General features: G+C 37.3%; 1 long non-coding RNA gene across 2 annotated transcripts; it reads right to left on the bottom strand.

Moving 5' to 3' along the window:
• Positions 1-3066: 3066 nt before the first annotated feature.
• Positions 3067-17584, bottom strand: LOC135579088 (uncharacterized). 2 transcript variants are annotated; one of them, XR_010471506.1, is made up of 4 exons: positions 17096-17584; positions 12138-12228; positions 6010-7016; positions 3067-5241 (listed from the first exon to the last, which is right to left on the bottom strand). It is a non-coding gene; the product is annotated as an uncharacterized LOC135579088 (long non-coding RNA). The 2 variants fall into 2 exon arrangements; XR_010471505.1 differs by having other exon boundaries at positions 3067-7016.
• Positions 17585-24161: the final 6577 nt, after the last annotated feature.

Raw genomic sequence — 24161 nt, 5'->3', positions numbered from 1 at the left:
TGTAGTCAAAATACTTTTATTTGCTAGTGCTCAGCACGGTGTTGTGTGTATACTCTCACATTTACAAATTTTCATCTTAGTTTGCCATGGGATCATTACTCCTTTTTTCATTCCAGATAAATCTTCAAAATTTGCAACATATTTTACCACTGCTGAACTATTAACGCATAGACTGATCTGAATTTTGTTTTTTGTTTGTTTTTTGGTTTTGTTTTTTTTTTTTCCTACTGGAAAGTGCTTGACTTGTGACTTGAAAGCTGGAATCTATAAATGGCTTTGGAAAACCAGCTTCAGCCAGCTGCTTTGGTTTTATCCATGATGTATGACTGGTCACTGAAATTACGCAGCATTTAGTAATCTTCCTCACCAGATGATTAAAGCTTTTTAAATATCTATAATGAATGAGACATGGAGAAAGAGAGACCTGAATACTGATGGAATTTGTAAAAAGAGAAGACTATTTCTGTGGATGGAAACAAAAGCCAACTTAGTTGCACAGCTGATCATAGAGGGTAAGAGTTGCTCTTGTGTTCCCTGAGTCATGTAAACTAGTGATCTCTTGTACTTCCACCTCACACAGGTGGGAGTTTCATCTTCCCTATGCTACTGACTTTTGACCAATTGTCTGCACTTCCCTCTAAATTTTCTTGCTTTTTACATTGAGCCAAAATATGTCCTACTAACTCCACAACTCTTCTTATTTTAGAACTTGCATAACTCTTGGAAATAACTGGCACAGGTCCAGCTACATGCTTAACAGATGGTTCACATCAAAAGAATACCTCACTTTGTAGGAAATAAACAAATTCTCTTCTCTTGATACTTTAAAGTATCAAGGTATAGTACTAAATTAATAGAAAATCCTGTTATCGAAAACTCTCCCCATGACTTTCCTAAGCAGTTGACTCAGCTACTGGTCCTCCTTTTCTTTGCAATAACCACCTAACAAATATTCCAAAGAAAATTCACATGGATGTCAGAGGTTAAGATTATATAAGCCCTTGCTGGGAAGAGTTACTTTAATGCACATGATTGTTTGGTAGATAATTTATATAATATTAATTTGCACAGATATATTTAATATCTTCTGTTCCACATACAATAAATGATTTAACATTGGTTGTAATTATTTATACCTTGCATATACAGAAGGACTTTTTGCCAACAAAACATTCTATGAAGAAAACACATGAAGAAAAATTCTCTGTAGTAAATGGGATCATTTAGCCTGAGGAACAGATGTTCATCAGAGTAGCCACCTTATGTCTGCCTGCTGTTATTTGGTTGTGGCTCATTTGTGAGTGGTAAGCCATTTTAGTCATTGCCTATTCCTTCTTCTCTCTTACTAACAGGGATTTCTAATTCTTACTCTTCATTACAAGGTTAATGCTGCTTTTGAGGTGCTTATTAACAGATGCGACTTCATGAGCGAGATGTGTGGACATCAAAAACAGCAGTAAATCCCATCCCTTTCTCCTCAGAGGCTTAGAGGGACCTCAGAAATCAGTGGTTGCACCTCCACTGTCCAGCCCCAGCAAACCTTAGTCCTCTGAGACTAGTGAGCATGACTGAGATGGGGATGGATGCACTAAACCTTGATGTCTCCCCTCCCCAGGCAGCCTGAGCAACCCCTTGCCCAGGGCACTGCTGCCAATGGCTTCCCTGCCTGGCAGCACCCACTCTATCGGGAAACAGCCGCTCCCTGTCCCCTCGTTCCCACACAGTGACACTGAACTCCAGCCAGGAACAAATGTCTTAGTGTCTCTTTGCTCACATAGTAACTCACTTCTTTCACATCTGGGGCAGATTATTATTGAAAGGCCAGATAGTTTCCCACTTGCTTGCAGCAGGGGTTTCCCCTCCCTATCAGCTAATGTGGACTTCTGTGAAAACAGGCCATTCGGCTCGGTACCTGTCATGAAGGCACACCAAAAGTCGATTTAGGCCAGCAACAAGCTCCAAACAGATTTCATTCTAACCAGAACAGTTTAACAGGAACCAACTACATACAGGTTTTATCAAAAATGATTCAGCACTCTGATAGCATTACACAACACAAGTTCAGATGCAAGTTAGGAGTTCAATTACTACACAAGCAACTCAAATCTCAAGGGGATCTGATCCCAGAACTCTAGAGTGATGATTCAGAATGCACATCGTCCCACTCTGTGCCAAAGTGAGAATTCTCAAGGGTACCCAGATCACTTACCCGGTCGGCAAGGTGTCTCAATCTCCAGGGAATGTTCTTTGGACGGCCCATCTAAGGAGAATTGTCTTTGACTGCAGACTACCTGATCCAAGGAAGACCAACTCAAAGAGGGTTGCTGACAGACTCTACTTATATCCTAGTTGAATCTGAGCTGTGGTCATTTATGGTAGCTGTTCAGAAACTTCTTTCAACCAAGGCATCTCGTTGGTCAAAGGTCCTGTCTGTCAGCAAAGGGGCATATGCATTACAACATTGATTCATCAGCCTAGAAGTTCTATTGCTCTTGGGGAGGGGGGGACAGGAGAGTGCATCTGACACAGTGCCATGCCAGCAACTTACTCACATCAAGTGGGTCCCCCTGGAACCTGTGTTTGTGCCTTGTCCTGTGTTTGTCCCCATTCCCTGCCCTCAGCATCCCCTTTCTGGAATAGTTGCTCTCATCTGGAATTGACGCTATTTCTTCCTGCCAGGTGGAGGTTATAACTAAAGGTAAACATCCCGGGATGTTATTCACAGAGCAAAATGACATATATAGGGTAATGCGGATAAATTCCCAAACTGTCAAAACTTATTCAGAAAAGTCCTATTACACTTTTTTTAGGTGGGTGAAATAAATTTTACCCTCTGGAAAAATGTTCTGCTGGATAAGAATGACAGTTTCTATTGTATTCTATTTTAGAAAACAATTCTGTAATAGTGAAAAAGAATCTGGAACAACCACATCTACATGACTAATTTTTAAAACAATCTTGATGTGTGAACTCACAAGTTTAAAATGTGGAGCTGGAAAAACCACTGTACTCATAACGTGTTCAATAGGGATCATGTAAATAATAAATGGCAGCTCAAAATAGGTGTTTAAGCTCATTTATTCAAATTTCAAGTAGATGGATTAAGACATGAATTTTTTTAAAAAATTCAGAAAACATGAGTTTAAAACTTTAAACAGACTTCTAGGCAACAAAGCTAATCCTCATACTCAATATAATTCTTCACAGATCATCAGTAAATACAGCATCTTGCTTTGGTACACACCAACATGTTGATTTGACAGACCTCACTCAGGTGGGCTATTATTACTGAAAATGGCTGTTAAAGGATACTATTTTTAACTGTTGAAAGAGTGAGCATGAATCATCTAGAAGGCACACTTGCCTCTCTATTTTTTCATCTCTTCTATCACTTACAACATGTTCAGCCAGCAATCACATGCATCCAAGTTCAACAGGAGTTTAATTTGTCTAAACAGAAGCAACTGATCAGCAGGACTTAGAGAAGCAAGATTAATTAATATTTTTTATTCTCTTTATTTCTCAGTTCTGTATGTAAATGTCTCGGTAGCATTGAAATGTTTTAAGTGTTTTTTCAAAACAGCACAGATGACTGTATTAAAATGTATGAGACACTATTCAAATGAGGTGATGGAAGCAAAGTGTTGCATCAGTTAAACTACCCAAAAGCAATGGAATTTAAGCAGAATCAAAGATTATTACTCTCAGGCTGGTGCTCAGCAGTTCTTGAAAACAGGTGATACTTTGATTTCTTTACATTCTAGATGATATAGCCTCAGTGAAGACTACCAGATGAGACATAACTGAGAGATTATACAACATATGTGAAGCCCCATTATTTTAAGAATATCTTCTCTATTGACACGTTTTAATTAACTTTAAGACGAATAGAAAAAGGGTCATGAAGACGGAGATAAAATTTCAGGACATAACGTAGCCAAAGAGAAAATAAATGGAAATAAAACTGTTGACAGAATGTTTTGGCATTTAAAAACAATGTGACAATTGCAATTTGAAAAGTATATGATAGCTGAGAAGAAGTTGAGGCCTTTGAAAATAAGGCAATGAATTCTCTTAGTCTTTCACACTTGCTTTTTCTAGTTGTTTACACAAATCCCTGAACATACAGGTATTGCTTTGCACATGGTGTGGGAGAATTCAGTCAGGGAAAATGCATATTCCCTTCTCAAGAGGAAGGATGGAGATCTGCAAATGAAATGGTTTCCAGAGTCTATACATAGCTCAGTATTAAATACTATTTTAGCAGTTGTCTTAGATATCAAGAAGCGGCACCCTTTTTATGTACTGCAGATTCCATTGTGTGGCGGAGGTTCCCTGGTCGCTGGCCAGGCTGCGTGCTGGTCTCTGGGCACAGCCCTGGCTGCAGCCACACAGCTGCTCCTCCTGCCCTGGCCCGGCCATGGCCCTGGCCCTGTGCTGACGTGTCTGCCTGAGACCTCAATGAAAGCAATTTTCACTTACCTTTCTGACACCAGGGTCGTGCTTCATATTGAACCGCAGTGACTACTGGGAGAAGAAATAAATAATTTGCCTTGCCTCCCCAGCATTAAGCACCTTGACACACACCAGGTGCAGTTTTAAAGAAATCATTTGATAGTCCAATACTGAGGATGAAATTCCACTCTGCTTGCCTTTGGTTGTGCCTTACTTCAGATTCCTTGCCATGCTGTGGAGCATGCCGTGCCTTTTTTGATCCACTCTTTTCATCTCTGAATAAGTATATGATATTTTCTATGAAGCCATACACGTGCAAAATATACATACATATATAAATATATGCCAATACACTTCTATTTTTATATTTAAATCACAACATTTCTTCTTATTCTCTAACACCATTTGTACAAAACCTTAAAAACAGCTGATCCATTTTTCTTTACTTAACCAGTGACAGTTCTAAACACAGAAAAATATGTCCGCGGCTCAAAAGTCTAAGTATGTGGTTGAATACTGTCCCAGTCAGTGCTTTTATAGAGGACAGACCTCCACTCCAGGAATGTTGGAAATCCTAAACGGTATAACATCATGGTCTTTGTTCTTTTTTTCTTAGTACATGAAAAACGTAGAGTTCTTTCCTGTCTCCCACTCCACAGGCTATGGCTAAATGATGTGTTGAACAGCAGCCAGGCTGCGGGGTAAGTATCCCATACTGCATTCTGCATTATTGCCATCAGATCCAACTTGCTCTCATTGTGTTCACTTTTATAGTTTGATTAGTGGCTGCAGAAGAGACATAAGTGAGAGGAATACAGAATCCAGCTTTTTGCTCTCTAGTGCACAGATGGGCAAAGAAGTCACTTGTTCTTCTCATTTTATCCTTCTTATCCCTTATTATAGCAACCTCAATTCTCACATCACATTGAATTGCACCTCATTCTGCAACTATTCCCATTGATCTCAATTAAACCAGAGAAATATTAAAGCTAAGGGAATTTAAAAAAAAAAAAAAAAAAAGAAAAAAGAAAAAATGAAGATGATACATGTTAATCTTGTCATTTAATAAGAGTAGAAGGCACTCTGATATTTCATTAATGAGTGGAGTGCAAGAATCATATGCAGAAGAGCTGCATTTTCAAAATCTGGAGATTGACGGTTTGCAAGATTTTATTCCTCTGCTAAGTGATTAATGAAATACATAGGAGATGCTCTTAAATAATCTCACAGGCTTGTTAATATAATAGCACCAATTATGAAGATTTTTTTACAGAAAGGAAGGAATTTAAGTACTATAACTATGAATTTTCTTCTTAATACATTTCCTTAAACTAATTTCTCTAGGAATCACAGAAAAAATATTCACAAATCCATAGTCTTCCAAAAATGCATACTTGGAGCCATCTTTTAGAAAGGAAAATTAAGGCTATGCCCAGAGAGGCTGCCAGCTATCATTGAAACCACCCACATGCTGTCAGCATGCTACTAGTAATTTTTCCTTCAAACTAATTAACACCTTAATCAAGATGTGTTCACTTTCATCTCTTCACTTACCTGACATTTTCTACATTATTTAAGTTGGAAGCCTGAAGAAATTCTGCACTGAAAGATTCCATGTGCAGGATGATCACCATCAGGAATGGGACGATTTTCTGTAAGGAAGGCATGAATTCTTCCCACAGCTGAGTTTACTCAGGAAAAAAGACCACCACATGAATTGGAATGTTGAGTCCCTCGACTTCAACATTTCCTTCTCACGATGTTTTCTGGCAAAAAGGGCTCACTCCTAAAAGCTTATAGCAAATATTGTTTCATCAGAGAGGTTTTTGGGCTAAATTTTGTCTTTGTCTGAAATAGCACAAAGTTACTGCAGATGGCTCATTCTATCACTGACCCTTTTCTGACAAATATGATTGATAAAGGGTCTTTTGACTACTACATAGTATAATATCTCTGGGGTAAAACATTGCCATCATCCGTGTTCTAATGTCCCCTCATCACCTCTGGATGGATTTTCTTGAGAGGCCACAACCTCCTCTCATCTGCTTTTGAAGGCCGAGGACTAAACTTTACAGAGGGAAGATTTGGAAATTCATCTCTGGAACACAGCAACAGAGAACAGATGTATCATTTTCCTTGATCATTTATTTTGTAATATATGGTGTATGAGAGCTGGATAATGTAATAGTTTTGTTAATCTTGTAGTTCTCCATAGTTTTACAATATTTAAAAATGCTGTCGGTTAAACACTGTTTAAATAATAACGCTGCGGGGAAGCGGAGAAAGGAATAGTTCCCAATTTCTGTTTGCTCATCAAACAAGCAACAGTTGCTGCATTCCACCATGGATAGACAGAAGGAGGAAAAAAGGAGATAAACCTCTCACCATGTCAGCCAGATCTGTATATAGAAAAGTCTCTGTAGCAAAATCAGAGCATTATTCGGATAAAGAAAACCAGAAAGATGACTCCTCTCCTTTCTTCAGTCTTCAAATGGATGTTCAGGCAATTCCCTTCACAGCAGGTTCTCCACAGCCTGAAGACTGCAGCCATTCTCACCAGCCTGGGAAAGAGCAAACAAAGCATATTTCCCCAAAACAGCATGTGCTTTACAAGCTTAAGGGGGAATTGCTGTATTCCCAAGCTGCTCAACAATGATATGCTCCCCAGCACTGCACCCTTTCAAACATTAATGAACTGATCTTCACAAAACCATTGCAAGGATGGCAATTATTATCTCCCTTTTACAGATGGAAAACTGAGGCACAGCAAGATGTGAGTTATTTGCCCAGAGGAAATCTGTAGCAGAGCCAAAAACTGTACCCAAACCTTTCAAATCACAGAGTACCATCTTCAGAGCATACAGTTCCAGTCTGATTTGCTGGGAAATTTATCAGGCACTGTGCCTCTGGTAACCTCGTAGTGCTCCTGCTGTAGTTCATTGCCTCAAAGACATGACTGAATCCTGCATTGCTGTAGTCATTTAATTGACAGCAAATTCTGGTTTCATGGTGTTTGCGTTACTAATATAACGAACTACAGTTCCTTCTCTAAACAGATAACATTGCAGTCAGAATTTTTTTAGACTAACTCCTTAGTCTGCAAACCATCACTTGGTACTGTCAAGCAGTACAGCTCATTTTCAGAGCTGTTTCACTGAGGTTATATGAACACATACGTAGATGTGTATTATAAGCTTAGGGATATTTCTAGATGTTGCTGCTAACTCTGCTTCTTAAATTTCCCAATCGACTCAATGATTTTAGTATTGCATGTAACTGCACCAGTAAACTACACTGGGTTAGTGTCTAAGGAGTTTTTAACATATTCCAATATGCATATATAGGGATATTGTCTACATATATATGTACATGCATGTACATAGACATGTATATATGTATACTGTGTGGCAGTGCACAGTCCCCCACCCCTGCTCTTCTGCCCCCACCTCTGCTGAGAACTGATGCATGTGTGCACACCCTCCCTCTTCCCCAACACCTTCCCCCTCTCCTGCAATGGGGCAAGTTAACGGCTCTTATTGTGAGACCCAGGCCAGAGTCATTAGGAGAGAGGAGGGAGCACAACAGCCACAGTAGTGGGGTGCAGAGCAGCTGGGAAGCTTCTAGACTTTCCACAGCCAGATCTGACCAGACTATAAAGCGGGGATCCCGCCGATCATGATTTGTGATCTTCTCGGAGCTGCGGGTCTGTATGCCTGAAGCCTCCCCTTAAGGCAGGATCACTGCCTAAGGTAACCTCCCAGGGTTGGGACAGCCTCACCACCTGGTTTGGGTGAGTGATAACTTACTAGATATATCTTTGTATTTTCCTCGCTGGACCAGCGAGTCTATTCTGTGCTTAAATATAAGCACATGTATTTTCTTTAATAATTCCTTGCCAGGTTCAGGCAAGCATATATACTTAATATAATTCCTCACTAGACACATGGGTGCATTTTCCTGGAGTCAGGGATGGCTCTGGCATTGTTTATTGTGAGTGTGTGTATGCACATTGTGGATCTCCATTATTCTTATTTTGCTGTACCCCAAATAATCTCCTCAAGTCGATATCCAAATATGTGTTTTATGTTACCGGAGTATTAACTGATTTTATAAACCCTGTTTCTAACGGGTTGTTTTCCTGGACTTTCCCGGATGGAATAAAAGCCTGTTTTGGACCTTGTTGTCCACCTAACACTAACTTTGGGGTCTCTCCATGACATATATGCATACCTATCCACACATCATCTAAAAATATTGCTGAAGCATGAGCCAAAATTATATTCACAATGGTCCTACTCATTAAGCTGAAATTTCCCATTTTACCCTATATACACCCTGTGGTGTATTCAGAGTGGAGCAGTTCCAATGGAAAGGACTGCATGGCTTGTTTCAGAACAGTTCTTAAGATATTTAACTCCTGAAGAAACATTTTAGTACCTGAGTTTCCCAGAAATAATGACTGCTTGAGCTGTTAGATCAAGAAGAACCATAACTGTGGCCTCTTCTAGAAGGCTGGCAAATCAAGACTCATTTTCTTTGCTTTCCTTTTTTGGCACTTTTAAGAAAATATTCCTTTCCAATTTAAACAGAACACTTCATATTAATTTAAGTGCTGTACTTCATGGTCTTTCTTCAGATAGAAGAAATTAGCAAAATATCTTTTGATTGGATTTTTTTTTTAACAGCTCTTTTGATATTACAGTGGAAATTAAAAATCTGTATTTTCACAGACAATGCCTAAATGCCAGCAGTGACAAGTTAAGCAAGACTACTCCACTCACTAAGAAAAATAGAAAAACTTATCAGAAAGGGTAGTAATCTATTTCATTGAACAAGGAAGGCCCCTTAAGTAAAAGAGAAAGAGCAATCAATCCAATACAAGAACAAGAAACGTTGCCTAACATTTGTCTGGGAGGTCAGAGAAAGAATCGACGGAATTAATAGAAAGCCAGTGAGTCAGACTGCAGCAGGACTGCAGATATTGCTTGTGGGAGCAACACAAATTGAAGCTCGCTTAGGAAAAGTAAAAACTCTGGGGTCCAGGGCTGTAAGAAACCATCTCTGTGTAAGTGCTAAAAGATAAAGCAGAACAAAGCCAAGCCACTAAGAAAAGAAGTTTTACTTGAGTTCCTTAATGACTTTCTGCCTGAATATTTTGAACAAATTCTCAGAGAAAATGTCTATAGAGTTGATGCCCAAAAATCTTTCTTACCAGAACTATGAGACACAAAACATTACATTTAAACAGAGAAATAACAAATGTAGATGCATATTCCTATCTTGTAAATAAAAAATCCAGGGAGGATTTGTTATTCATAAAAACAGCTGCAGTTATGGCAGAGCTACCACAAGAAGAAGATATCCTTAAGTTGTACATGAACTTTTCCAAACTCATTTTCATTTAATTAAAAAGCTTGATAGAAATTTTACCAAGAACACATTGAGACTTGGCACATAGATCATAGCAAAGAGAAAGCAATATGTGTAGGGCAGACAGCCTTGTCAACTTTGGATTTCACCTCCCCAACACAACAAGAGCACCCCACTCCTAGGTGCTATTGCCCTGCTCAGCACAACGGTTGAGACCCCCTCTGATCCTCAACTGTTCCTGAAACTTTATTATTTTATGTAATCTTCACAGAAGCATGCAAATCTAAGGGGTTCAGGCTACCACATTCAGATCTGTTTTATCACAGACATCTTGTCATGTAATGAAATTTACAAAGCTCCTGAAATTCTATTAAGGTTTTTGCTTCTCTCCTGTTATTAAGCTTTCCCGGAATTTAATTTGGTGATTAGAAATTCCACTTTTTTGTGACAAATTCAAAATAATATTTTCCAGTGTTATCCTTTAATTTATATAGTTCTTTTGTCTAGCTTGGTCCTCCAGGAATCCAGCAGACACTTTTTCTTCCCTCATATGTACACATAGGTTTACAAACAGTAGTACTGTCTTTGCCAAATTTAATTTCACTATTATAAACAAGCATTAAGCTTCTATGTTTCTTTATGTGTACTTACATCTTTATATATCTATGGTGTACACCTTCTTGCATGGCAATGTGTCCACTAAGATGATCCATCAGAATGTTTCTGCACTTGTACAAGTTTTAAATAATATTTCTGTGGCAAAGATGAGAAGAACATAGTGTAAGAACAGTCACACTTGTTCAGATCATTTAATATGCTGTCCTGTCTCTGGTTGTGGCTATCAGTGGCCAATAAGGGAAAAACAAGAAACAGATTTTCATATTTGATCCTTTTCTCAGCTTGTCTTTCACCACCTATTTGCAGCTAAAGTGATTTCTTGAGTAATTCATCTGCTTCCCACTCAGCAAACCTGAATATATGTCATCCAAGCACTATCCAGCCTGGTTGTCTTTCCCTAGAATATTGTGTTTGAATAGTCCATATATATATATGTCATTATATCACTGCTTAGAGTCATATTTCAAAGAAAATTACATTTAGGCATAGTGCTTAACATCATTTCAAGTAAAGTTTTACACCATTTACATTTGCAAAAGACTTCTATGTAATTTCAGAACAGTCTCACACAACAGAGAAAGGATGACTCAAAATTTACCCTAAGGCAGTTTAGAAGGCTTACAAAGCTTTGTTGTCCCTTCACTGTTCTCCTCCACCTTATGAATATAAAAGGCAGCATGTAAAGTATCCTGCTTGCAAAAAATCAGTGCAACATGAAATGTTTTAATAAATAAAAACATTCCTAAAAGTGCAAAGTTTATTTCATATTTTTCTGTTATTATGTTTATCTCAGTGGCCCTATCAGTAATATTTTAGGGTTTGTTCTCTTGTTAGCAACAGCCACAGAATGAAGATGCAGACAAGTAGAAAAAGAGCAAAGTTTCCTTGTCCATCAGGTTCCTAAAAGCAACCTGACATGTCAAGATACACTCTTTCCTGACTGTTCTCTAAACTATTTCTGTATAGTTATTTAAAATTCTTCTAGCAGTTAGTGGATTTGCCACAGAACACTTCTGTATTTTTTTTTTCCTTTTATACTGGAGCCTGCCTGCACTTCAATAACCTTACAGCATCCAGGCTACTTAAAGGTTCTTGGTGTCTATATAAAAGAAAAGGGTATATCAGAGAAAAATAGCTGCAACTTTGCTCTTGCTTACAACATTTAAGACCTGTTGTCATTATATTTCTAGTTTGGAGCCAGCTGTCTTTAGCTAACCACAAGATCTGAATGTGGAGTAAGTTCTGGTTTGATGATTTCAAAATCTCTCCAGCTGTTTTTATGACTCCTGGAAGCAAAAATGGTTGTAGTGTTGAGATCATGTGATGTCTTGAGCAGAAAATGCCTCTTGAATTGGAGTAAACTTTGCCCTTTTTTTCATACAGAACAGATAGCTTGACCTGGATACTCTGGCAACAACAAGTACAATAACATGATTATATTTTAGGGTCATGGTGCTCTATGTTGGAACTATTCCTAGTGATTTATCTTTATAGTCAGACCTTCAGGCAGATGAAATCCTGTCTTTAAACGTCACCACTGTCACCCTCTTGTGAGACACTTCCTCCACTTTGTAACAGAGAGGATCCCCACATCACACCCAGTAAAGCAGATGCTCACAAGAGAGTGTTAAATTATGGCCATGACAGCAGTGGGCTTTTTTTGTCTTGAGAAGCAGGAATTGTCTTCTCCATACCATTATTTTCATCAAATGTGAGTAAGAATATAGTCTGGATAAATCATCATGAGAGGGGGTCCATGTGGTTCTCTTAGGCATATCTGTGAACCTGGGAAGAGGGAGAGAACCCTGGTTATTACATAGCATGGTAATTTTTAAAGTCAGAAAAAAAGATGGTTACCATGATGTTATTTAAACTCTAAGAATGCCTTCTTAAAGATCAATATTCAATGTGTTGCTTAAATGCTATCAGTTGTGATAGGATAATATACATTTTTGGCATAAATTTTTCATACAGGCAAAGGAAATATGCGAGGTATCCTCAGACCTCAACACCAGTCTGTGATAAACTTGGGGAAAAAAAAAAAGTGACACAAAGTTAATAAAAATGTACCTCTTTTGAAATAAAAAAACAAGAAGATTTCATATTGAACTTTGGATGAAATGGTAAAGATACTACTGGAATTCAAAGAACACACAGAAAGCCCAAAGGCTATAATGCTAATTAATTCAAGCACTTTTTCTGTGCTCACTCCTGCTGCTTCTGTACTACTACTGCTAAGTTATGTGCATTTTAAATTAATATTTCATGTTCTGAACTGTTTGTTGGCAAAATGTATGCAATAGCTATTAGTGATATTACTTGACATGAAACAGCTGAACAAGGTAGTGGCGTTAGCAAAGCAGATCTTGATAAAGGAAAAAGGAAAAGAAACTTCAGGAAAACACTTCTATCAAAGGAGTAGTATTTCTACATTTAATTTTCTTTGAAACGTTGATGGAAGAATCCACTGTAAAGTACTCAGGTGAATACTGTCTGAAGTTGTCTTAATATTAATACTACTTTGCACTCAGTATTTCTCATGTGATTAAAGGTTGCAAAATCAGGCTACATATTAAGAAAAAGATAAAAAAGTCAAAATTATCTAGACATTCTGTCCTCCTACTCAGCTTCTGCTGTGGTTGATACCATTCAGAAATGAGTAAAAAATTTTCTCACCTTGTAGGAAGGATTACAGAAAAGGAATGAGCCTATTTGCTAAAGAAAGTTATGAATAAATAGCTAGAATCAGCACAGTCTTTAGTTTAAAATTAACATAGGTTGAGCAACCAGTTCCCTGAAGTCTCCAATACCAAATAGCTACCTTGCTGACCAGAATTTAAAGTTATATTCAAATTCCTTAAACCAGCTCCCTCTGTCATAGTCTAGTTTCAAAAAGCCTGTTTTACCGATGCATTATCTCATGCATTTTTATAAGCCCTGATACCTATTCTAATATTTTATATACATACATATGTGAATGATTCAGCTGAAGCTACATTTCTAGGCTTGATATAAGACTGAGCTCAGCTCTGGGTTCACATAGAAAGTTTTATCCTATCAATATTTGAATGAAAATCCAGTATACAAAAGGGCAAATTTTAAACTGCTTAAACTAGCATATTGTGCAGCTGCTATACATGATAGACTACACCTGTGCATTCTTAATACTGACAGCAGTACAGTGTGACTGACACACTAATTATATCTACAATTTTGGAAAAGCAAATAGACCCTGAGCTTGACTATCCTATCAGCCATTCACATTTTCCTTCAAGAATAACTTGAGCCTATTCTCAATAATGCCATCTCCAGTTGTAAAGTTTATTGGCTTAACAGATTATCAGAATTCACAGTCTTTGACTGCTGAAGATCTGTCCTAAATTGTACAAAGTGCCCAGCCCAATGGTCATTTTGAAGTATATTATATGAAGATATGTATATCATCTGATAAGAAATCTCAGCCACATTTAAATGACATTGGATACAGTGAGCAATACAGGAACAAATGTTCCTATTGTCCTCAACACATCTTTAAGAACCACTGACAATCTGCTTTATTTATATATGACATTTCTTTAATGTTTTTGTTGTTCTCTTGATTGTCTGTGTTCGATTTGTGATATTTTGCATATATCAAAAGTTGAAAAACAATTTGTGTAATGCTTCTTGCTATGTGAAAACTATTCATTTCATTTTCAACAACATGCTCATTGTTAATGTCATTCAAAATGACAAAACTGTTTTTTTTTGTTTTGCTGTCTTATGACTGTATCTATCTCTGGTGTTGCCTACTATAGACTGCATGGAATGATTCTATTTTGCAAAGAAATAAACCAAATGCAAAACCATTAATTTCAGAAGTTAATGAAAGAATTTACTAAATTTGGAATTTAATTTAACCAATAACATAAACTGTAACTAAATGTAGCAATTTATATCCTCACTGAAGTACTTGGGTAAGTATTCTGATTTTAATACTCACAGGGCATTTACTGTTTCTAAATCATGCCAAAATATAAATGTTGATCCCAAATTTTCAGTATTCATCAAACTTATCAGTCATTGGAAGTGCAGTCACAAAGACAGTTGAACAGAGCATCCAATCTGGAAAGCACCAGCTCCTGCATAATTTTTTTCTGTTTTCAAATATGTAGGAGGTATAATTAGAAGACATGCAGGAGAAAGGTAGGAGAGCTATGTAAGTTTTTATGTCACTGATATTAGCTATCAAAATGGTCTGTCATCCTCTGACCTCTACTAAATACAAGATTTCGTATCTGGAGGTGCAATAAAGGTTCAGATAAATGGAACAATCAGGACAGTATTAGCTATAAGTTAGCCCAAAAATCACAAAATACAAGCTCAGTGTCTTCCCACCTGTTGTCTGGATTGAAGCAGAAGTCTGAGAGCAAAGTTTGTGTTTGCTATTAATAAACTTGAGAACATTATTAAAGGATATTTCTGCTGTCTTGAGATGCTGGCATACTGGGTCCGTAAAGCAAGTATTGGGCAAATTATAAATCAAGTAATCAATATAAAACAAATTGTTATCTAAATAGAATCAAATGTAAAAACACCTATCAATATGAGCCAAAACTGCTAGACACTTAGGTACTTGTTAAACATGGGATGTGTTAGTTTTTCCCTGAATGAAAATCAATGCTTTGTCTTTTGTTTATATTCTCATTGGGCTTGTTCTAAGAAGACAGGAATATTGCACATACAAAAAGACACTTGGAGGTTATTAGGACTGGTTTTGCATGTTTCTGTGTTTGCTGCTCTGACTTTATTGAACTGTTTTCACCCAGTCAAAGTGTGTGACAAATTTTACAGAAGATTTCTGAATGCAAAAGGTTCTGGACACAGATTTTTATTTCTGGTAAATTTCAAACAAGCACTTCAGACAAATTGAAGTGAGCTGGAAAACCCTCCTTTCTTAAGCGTTCAAGTTTCCTGAGCCATACTTGACTCGTTCATATAAGCACTTGCAAAACCAAATGACAGAGCACTCTGGAATAATTCCAGAGTGTGGACCAAATTAATTTTAGAGATTAAAATAAATAAAACATGAGACAAGTTACTGAAAGTAACATAATAACAGGAAAGCACTAAAGAATATGGAGTACTTTGCTTCAGAATCTGTTCTCTCTTTGATGTAATGTATTAAGCAAACAAACATTATGTAACTTATGCAATTGGAAACATCCAGGATCACAGGAAGGATGTGCCTGCAAAAGTTTCATTAGTCATATCACAGTAGCCATAGTTTTATCATCTAGTACTTAAAACTGTCTAAAACCATATGTCCCAACTTTCTTGGACCTTGACTTATTTACATATGTATTCAGACAGTACTGTGGCTTCTAGAGTATTGCAAGTTTCAACTTAAGTTTGTGAACTACAGACCACTCCATTTTGAAATCTTCCTATTAAACACAGTGAAAAGTATTTTCCCTTAATTATATGACTACACTGGTTCTGTTTTGACCTTATGTCCCTAGAATAAAAGGCCTGATTCTACCCTCTGTGCACAGTCTCATATTTTGATCACCATCTGTGTTATGTGGACAGAAGGTCAAGGAAGGGTTATTGCTAAACTTTTACTACATTTTCTACCTCTGCAAGTTTTATCTTTAACTTTAATTTTCTCCAGTTGGAACAGAGCTTCACAGGAATTTATCATCTCTCAATGCTGTGTCTGGTACTCCTCAATAAAAATAAGGTATCATAGAATAGTTTGTGTTGGAAGGGACCCTCAAAGGCCATTTAGTCCAACCCTCCTGCAATGAGCAGGGATGTCTTCAACTAGATCAGGTTGCTCAGAGCCCCATCCAGCCTGGCCTGGAATGTTTCCAGAGATGAAGTATATGTGTAAGTACCAATATGAAAGCTTAACATTTTAGAGTATCTGAGGCTGAAATCCTTCAACTAGTCTCCCTCCAGCACAGATTCCATCTTTCAGTCCTGCTGCACAGCTCTCCCAGCCTGGCAGAGCAGCAGGTGGCACCTCCTGCACCTCTGCTGCTGTGGACTGACCCACTTTCCTCAGCCTCACAAGCCATATCTCCAACATGATTTGGGACTTTTTTTGTCTCCTCAGTTGGGCTGTCTTTCCTTTCCTCCATGTTTCTTTTTTTTTCTCTTGTCACAGACCTAGAAATGTACTAATTGTTCTTCTCTCACCTTCCAATTTGCCTCAGAGACCTAGCTGCCCTCCTGACCTCTCTTGCACCCTCATTTATTTTCTGTCTTTGTCTTATCATTAATGTCTCCATGTAGGGATGCATGAACAGACACACCAGGCTCTAAACATAATACAGGAGAAAAATACACTGTGATAATCTCTCACAAGCTAACTGGTTACGTATGAGAAACAAGGAAGTCAACTGGCACATATTTAGGAATCTGACATTCATTGATAGGTGAATTTTTCAATCGGAAGGTCTTGCTCCAAGTGCTGTTTGATGTGGTCACAGATTTTAAAAATAAGAACAGCAGCTTGACTTACCACAGGTTAGCCCATTCATACACACCTGCACTGCACTCCTTTTGGTCTTCATCTCATCGCAGGTTATTTTTCACCCTTGTAAATACCCCATATCAGCACAGCTCCAGCATTTCTATAGCTGTCATCCCATGTTTTGTCTCTCACCTGTAAATCTGCTCTAGTTGCTTCTCCTGAGGACTTTATTTTCTGGTTCCATCTTAGGCATTTTCCAATTTCCAGTTCAAACTCATCAAAAGCTCTTGTTGTTGTTGAAATCTGCATGGATTCCTTTTCACCAAACCACAGAACTGGTTCAGTTTCATCCATCTGGACCTGTCAGCTGTTTTAGTACCATCAGAAATACTATTTCTTTTAATATTCTGTTGGTGCCCATAATACCATCTTCTGATTTTCCTTCCCTTCTCTCTCCAACTGTTTCTTTGGCACAACCTTAAGAAATTCTCCTCTGTCTTGATATCATTTTCTTGATAGCTTCTAGTTCTCCGTCTCTTCTGTATTTTAATTCTTGATAATGTCTAACACAAATTAAAAAAAAAGAAAAAAGTCTACATTCGATCTCTGACATATCTTCTTGGGTTTTCTGCTGTTACTTTAAACTCATAATCACAAAAGCAAACCTCTGTGTTGGTCTCATGAAACTGTGTACTGAAGAAAGTTCTTGAACCTTCACCAAAATAAAACAGCAGAATTATTAGGATGTGTCTCTATGAGAAATAGGGTGGCTAGACTTCCTTTTGCAAAAGGGTAATTTGTTTGAACAGTAAATTAAACAGTTTAGAAAAATCAAACAATTTTTATCTTCTTGCAACATATATTGAAGACTGCCAGCAGAAGTAAGAGAAGGAAAAACAATCAGCTGGACATACTGGGCAGAATATTTTGAACTTCTGACTGATCTCAAGCCCTATATTGCATTAGTAATCAGAGTCATGGGGGGCTGTGGCAGATGAATCTTGTGAATTTAGACAAGACAATTTAGGAGACTGCTGTCCCATCTGTCCACCTCACCTTTCTGCAAACATCACTGCCATAACAGTGGCAGAGAAAAGGAAAATGTGTTCCCAGTTGATGTGTGATCTTTAACCACCAGGAAGGCTGAGATCGCAGCAGTAAGGCATACAAACACATCTGCTTCTGCTTTCTTTTCCAAAATGTCCCTGGCTGGTGGTGCGGAGGAAGGTGGGTTACTAGGGAAGGAGGATTGTTTTAAGCCACAGTAGCTGTTTGCTTTCCTGAACTTGAGTCAAAATGTCCCCATTTCTTCCTTTCACACTCTTCTCTGCTACCCTCAGATTGTCAGCACAGGAGGTCAGTACGGAGGAAAAACATAATGAAAAAGGAGCCCACACGTGGTTTCACAGAATTGTTCACAGTCTGCTCTCCACAGAGGGAAGGGAAAACTCTGTACTTAAATATTTTATTTAGCGAGACACAGCACTTTGAGTGTATTTTGCGGTCTCTGAACTGGGACGACCCAGAAAAACCCACACCCTGGCTGAATCACCATGAGCAGCGTCTTCTGTTGTCAGCCTTCCCAGTGCAGGCAGATGCACGATGCAGTCACCAATGGACTATTAGTACATAAACTAATTATTTAAGTTGTATCTTTTGCACAGCTTAAAAATGGTAATGACTGGTACACAGAGCTAATTAAACCTAATTTCTTTATGTGTTTGCAGTCATTAGTGCTCATTGCTGAGGAATCCATTATTTATCTATTAAAACAGTTCTCCTGTTCTTGGCATTGAATAACACCAGATGAAAGGTTAATTTTTGCATGTTTAAAGTTCAGTGAGGGGAATGTAAGCACGGAAATGTGTTTTGCCAGTGAGGCAGCAAAGGAATTGCAAATTCTTCTGCATAGCAACATCCTTTACTCTTTTGACTAACAGGAATTCATCATTTAACAGAATGAAATACATTTAGGCATTCTTGTTATGTTATTTGTTATGTTAAGTTCATCTGCACACCCACAAAGGAGAGCAGAGACGTATCTGTTAAAAAGTCCCTGGACTCTCGTGTTAAAGATTATGGTATGGACAAAGTTCCTCTCTGCCTCCCTGACCCAGTTGTTCAGCTTTGTCTGTGGTAATTAACCATTCAGAGCAAAATTGCCTCTGCTGATTATCCCACAGTTATACTCTCTCTCTGGCTAAACAGGTAATTAACTAGACCGTAATAGTGCAAGTTTCCACTCAGGATTTCTGTCTCCAAACATATTTATCTCAAATTCCCAGTTCAGCATACCTTGTAGCATCACCAATCACCATAGCCACAGATGGGGAAGGTAACGAATTGCCCTGGCACAGTGAAGACAAACTTGTGGCTTGGCTGAGCTTGGTCAAAGTACCTTGTGCTCCCTGGGTGCTGATGAGAGATGAAGGCCTCCCAGACAGGGAGGAAAGAGTCTGACACAGACCAGTGAGCCAGTAGAGGGAAAGCAGAAGGACTGTGCTTGGGATCCTGCATCTTCTAAAAGAGACACAGGTTGATTCCTTGGAAGCCTTTCAATTGGGGCTTCCAAGAGAGTGTGAAGATTGATCACAAACACAAGAAAAAACAATTGGAAGGTGAAGAACAGCCACGTTTAGACATTTGTTAACCTGACTAGTCCTTCATTTAAGCCAGTGGAATAAACCAATCACCCAGCATGAGAGAAGTGAACTGTCAAAAATAGCAAATGGAGGTGTCTGATTAATGACATGCTGGAAGAAGCAAGCCAGTGCTGCAGAGAACAAGGAAAGCAATGTGGCTGAAAAGGGGAGCTTAGAGCTGGTGCTGATTTTGAGCAATGTTTGTACTTGCTTCCTCCAAGCATGTGTCATTTTGAGAAATCAGAGAGTTCTGTTTATTCTCAGTATTCCTCTTTGGTTCATTTTCATTGGATCACATGGTGTTATGCTCATATTGCAGAGCTACTCAAACAGGTCATGTAGTTCAAATTATGAATTTGAAAGCAGAAAGTAGCCACTGAAGGGTGTTTGCTATGATTGCTGGAACTTAAAAAAAGCAAACAACAACAACAAACCACTTTTCTGTTCTGTTTTAGTGTTTTTACTTTTTTCTAATGAGGAAAATTAAGCACTGAAATGCCAATGCAAAGGAAAGCATTCTGAAGTACAATAACTTTTTGATAAATGATGGAAGAGAATATTTAAACTACTACTGCATTTTTCCTGCAACCCAGTGCTGTTTGCATTAAAGAGATTATTATCACTAGGTATGCATACAACCCACCTCTTTGATTTTCAGTGACAGAAATCTAACGTGCCACAAATACAACATTATGAAGAGCCAGACTAACTGCTTTGCATAATAAATACTTGGAAGCCATTTTACTTACATATAATCTGATGTGTGACGACTTGAAAATGTTGAAAGTGATTTCTTATACACTTGTTCTGGTAAAAGACAACAATATAAAATACAACACCATTAATAAAAGACACTGAGGATCAAATAATCAAACAGTCAAACTGTTTTCTTATGACTGCATTTCTTGTTGGGAAACAGGTATCAACTTGTCTGTATTACGAAGGTGAAAATGTTTTGACACTTTACAATTCATTTTTTTCCAACAAAGAATCCTGATTGCTCCTGTCACCTTTGCTTAGAAACTGTTGAGTATCATTATAGTATTTCTGTGGGATGGGATTATTAAGGCATTTTCTTAGATGGAAACCAAGCAAACTTCTCATTGCTCACTACTAACAGTCAAGGTTTTTGAGCTTTCTTGATTAGTATTATTATTCTAATTATACCAGAAAATAAAGAACAAGATGGGTTGGTGATCTTCCTTAAATATTGATAAAAATAGACAATTAAAAAAAAAAATTCATCCTAAATAAATAAATCAATTAATTAATTAAACAAGCTTTGAGTAATCCATAACAAAGACTAGCAACAGAAGATAGCAATATAAATTCTGAATGAACCTGAATTTGGGTTGATTTTGGAAAAAGCATAGCCAGCAAAAAGTAAAACCCAAATGAAAAGCAACATTATTTTTTTTAAATTGTTAGAACATTCAGTCAGATGGATCTGAAATATTTCATTCCAGGAATAATGAAGAGCATCTTGGTTGTTTGAACTGTAGATCTTGTATTTCAGTTTAAATTACATTATTCCCCTCAAAATATTAACCTAAATTAAAGATACTAAAGAAAAAAAGAATCTTAAAACAAAATAAAAAGTATTTGTTTGGAGACAAACAGAAGATATCTATGTTTTGTTAAGGAGATGTTACATATTTTTAATTTCCCAAGGTCATTTTGTTCAAATAAAAGTAATAATGTATTTCAATTCATTGAAAAACCTCTGATTTAACTATCTAGCACAAAAAAAAAAAAAAATCCTGCCACAGTACATTCATCTCCCAGTGACAGGCAGAGAAATTTAAAATATTATAGTAAAAGCTCAGTATTCTGATAGATTATGTTAAAATATTGCAAGCAATTTAAACATTAGAATAATCCATTATCACAATACTTATACTTATAGCAAACAGCCTGTTCCTTGATCTCTAATAAAAAAAATACCACTGTTGACAAATTACTATTTTAACATTGCACTAATGCACAATGTCAAACTTTTTTTGTTTGCTCTCAAGTTATTTAGAATGATTAAGACTTTGCTATGTTTCTGAAAGAAAGTATTGTCATTACAACCTACAACTTTAAATAACCAAGTACTGCTCATCATTTACATTTTATTTCCATCATCTTATGAATGTGCTAATTACAAACTACAAGCAGTGCTAACAGATGCCTACATGTCTCAACAGGCAAATGTCTTCAGAAAATATCAGGTGTTAAATGGAAGGTATTATGGTTAATACTGGTATCTTTTAATTTCATCAAATTATTATTTCTACAGTTATGTAGAAAAGGCTGCAAGTATGGGGGACATTTGTGAAGACTTAAGTGTTTGTTATAGCAGGATTGAAACTGGACAGCTGTAGGAAGATTCAAACAGTGTAAATGAAAGAAATATTTTAATTTAAAAGTTCTGTGGGATGGCTGTTCAAATGTGAGGACAGAAAGATGCAGGTCTAGTCTATTGACCACAGAACCAATCACCTTAATCATCTTTTTACTGATGTCTGAAAAAGATCATGGAATCACAGAATAGTTTAGGTTGGAAGGGAGATTTGAAGGCACTGTGCCCTGTTGTGTGCAAAGAAGATGGCCTTCAAACTTTTATTCAGGCATTTATATCATTCTCCAACTTAGTTTGACTTCTATATTTGTGTGTAATTGCCTTTTTCTAGTCAACAGCTATATAGAAAGAGAACAGATTAATTTTATGAGGGGAAATAGGTATACTTCAGGTATTTGATGGGAAATAGGATTCCTGTAAATAAAAAAGTCAAGGTTGTTATGGCAAATTTAACACTGAAGCGGTCATAAGTGTAACAATTGTTTGTTTTCTTCTGTGTTATTTAGGTTTGGTTACGTAAGCTTAGTATCATTTTGCACAAGCTAATACATGGATGAAAGAAAACAAGTAAAACTCTTTGTAGTACAAATCAGAGGTAGTCTCTCTGCATTCCACTCCCACATACCTTTTGATCAGTTGTGCAGAAAGAATACACCATTTAAAATGGTGATTAGCAGAAATACTGCAGGTGCATGATTCATGTGAAAGCATCAGGTAGCTCTTTGACTAGTAGTGTTGGAAGATTGCTCAAATACATTCATTTACTTTCACATATTTTTATGCCTTTTTTAATTTAGGAAGCAACAAACAAATCAGTCGTTATTTGACAGAATAAGCATTGATATGTTACTTAAACAAAGAAGATTAATATTGTTGATTGAGATTTTTCTTTGGACAAAAAGACTGCTGCTTTTTTGGTAAGTCTGTGCAAAGTTGTATGTATTATGGCAAAGAATTTTCTAGGGTGGCAGCTTTCTAAATTAGTTTTAACTCATTTGGAAATGCTTTTCTGAGCTCTTTTTAAATGAAATGAGGACTAATGAACATACAGAGAGGAACTTAAATCCAAATGTACTAGCAGAGTTCAGTAGCTAAATCCTGCTGAAATCAGGAGGAATTATGTGCATGATTGTCAAGTTGTTGTTCCTATTTCCATTGACATTAACAATCAAACCTTCTGGATGACTGAGCATTTATAAAATCAAATAAACTAATGCAAAAGCTCATACAGCAATTCTATAATCTCTCATATAGACAGATTGATGCAAGGTGAGAAACTTCCATTAAAGCTTTAATAGGTATGATATGGTCACATATTAGGTTGGAACAAGAATTAAACAAAAACCCTTAGGGAATGCATTATTGACAATGTTGAAAGGTATATGAAAGACTTATGAAACTTTCCTCTTTCCTTCTTTATTTTCATCAATATTTCAGATTAAGATGCAATGTCTTGATGTAGCCTCAGTAATATATATAAATGCTGTCTTTATTTTAAAAACTTATTTCCATATTTGGCAGAACTTCTCAGTTGTGTACTTGTCCACAGTTGACTCAGATCTCAGCACCACAGTGCCATGACATTTAAGCTGCAGAATCTAAATTTCCATCTTGCTACATAGACCTTGAATAAGAGTTTACTTCTTCCTTAAAACATCAAAAGTCTGACTATAATATACATTCAAAAAGGGTATGCTGGATGCTTCTCTAAACCTGCAGAGGTCAGTGCCTCCTAGGACTTTCTCTGATCTGCTAGGTTTCCACAACTGTTCCCACCTCTGAGAGTTACTGGGCTCACACAAGTCTCAGCAACAGATTTATGAAGAGTTAGATAAGAAAACTCCCCTGCTTACAGGAAAGCAGTAACAGCGGAAGGTGACTACTTGAGTGAAGGAGGTCCCATACTTGAGGAATGTGGAAGACGAGTAGCAATTTATAAGGTATAAACATGGAATGCGAAAAACTTACTTTCTCCCTGCAGCCTCTCAGCCTCATCAGTCTCTTTATATTGCTTAGGAACCACAAAAAACAGTGCAGCTGGGTTCTAGTACACTATTCACTTCTATCATCTGCCCTCTACAACCACTTTAGCTACCCATCTGGTTCCAACTGAGACCTCTTGGCTATCCTCTCTCATTGCTTTACAGGTAGAAAACTGAAAGCAGTCCAAGGTGGGAGAACTGAATACCACCTACAGTTCTGCAAAGCTTTGAGGTAGCTGTGACTGCTGACAAATCAGTTTTGCAGAAGCAACAGAAAAATAGAGCAAGCG

This window comes from Columba livia, chromosome 3 (assembly GCF_036013475.1).
Source record: "Columba livia isolate bColLiv1 breed racing homer chromosome 3, bColLiv1.pat.W.v2, whole genome shotgun sequence".
Taxonomy (NCBI): Eukaryota; Metazoa; Chordata; class Aves; order Columbiformes; family Columbidae; genus Columba; species Columba livia.
Note: the sequence above shows the minus strand (reverse complement) of the source record. Positions and strands in the feature narration are given on the sequence as shown.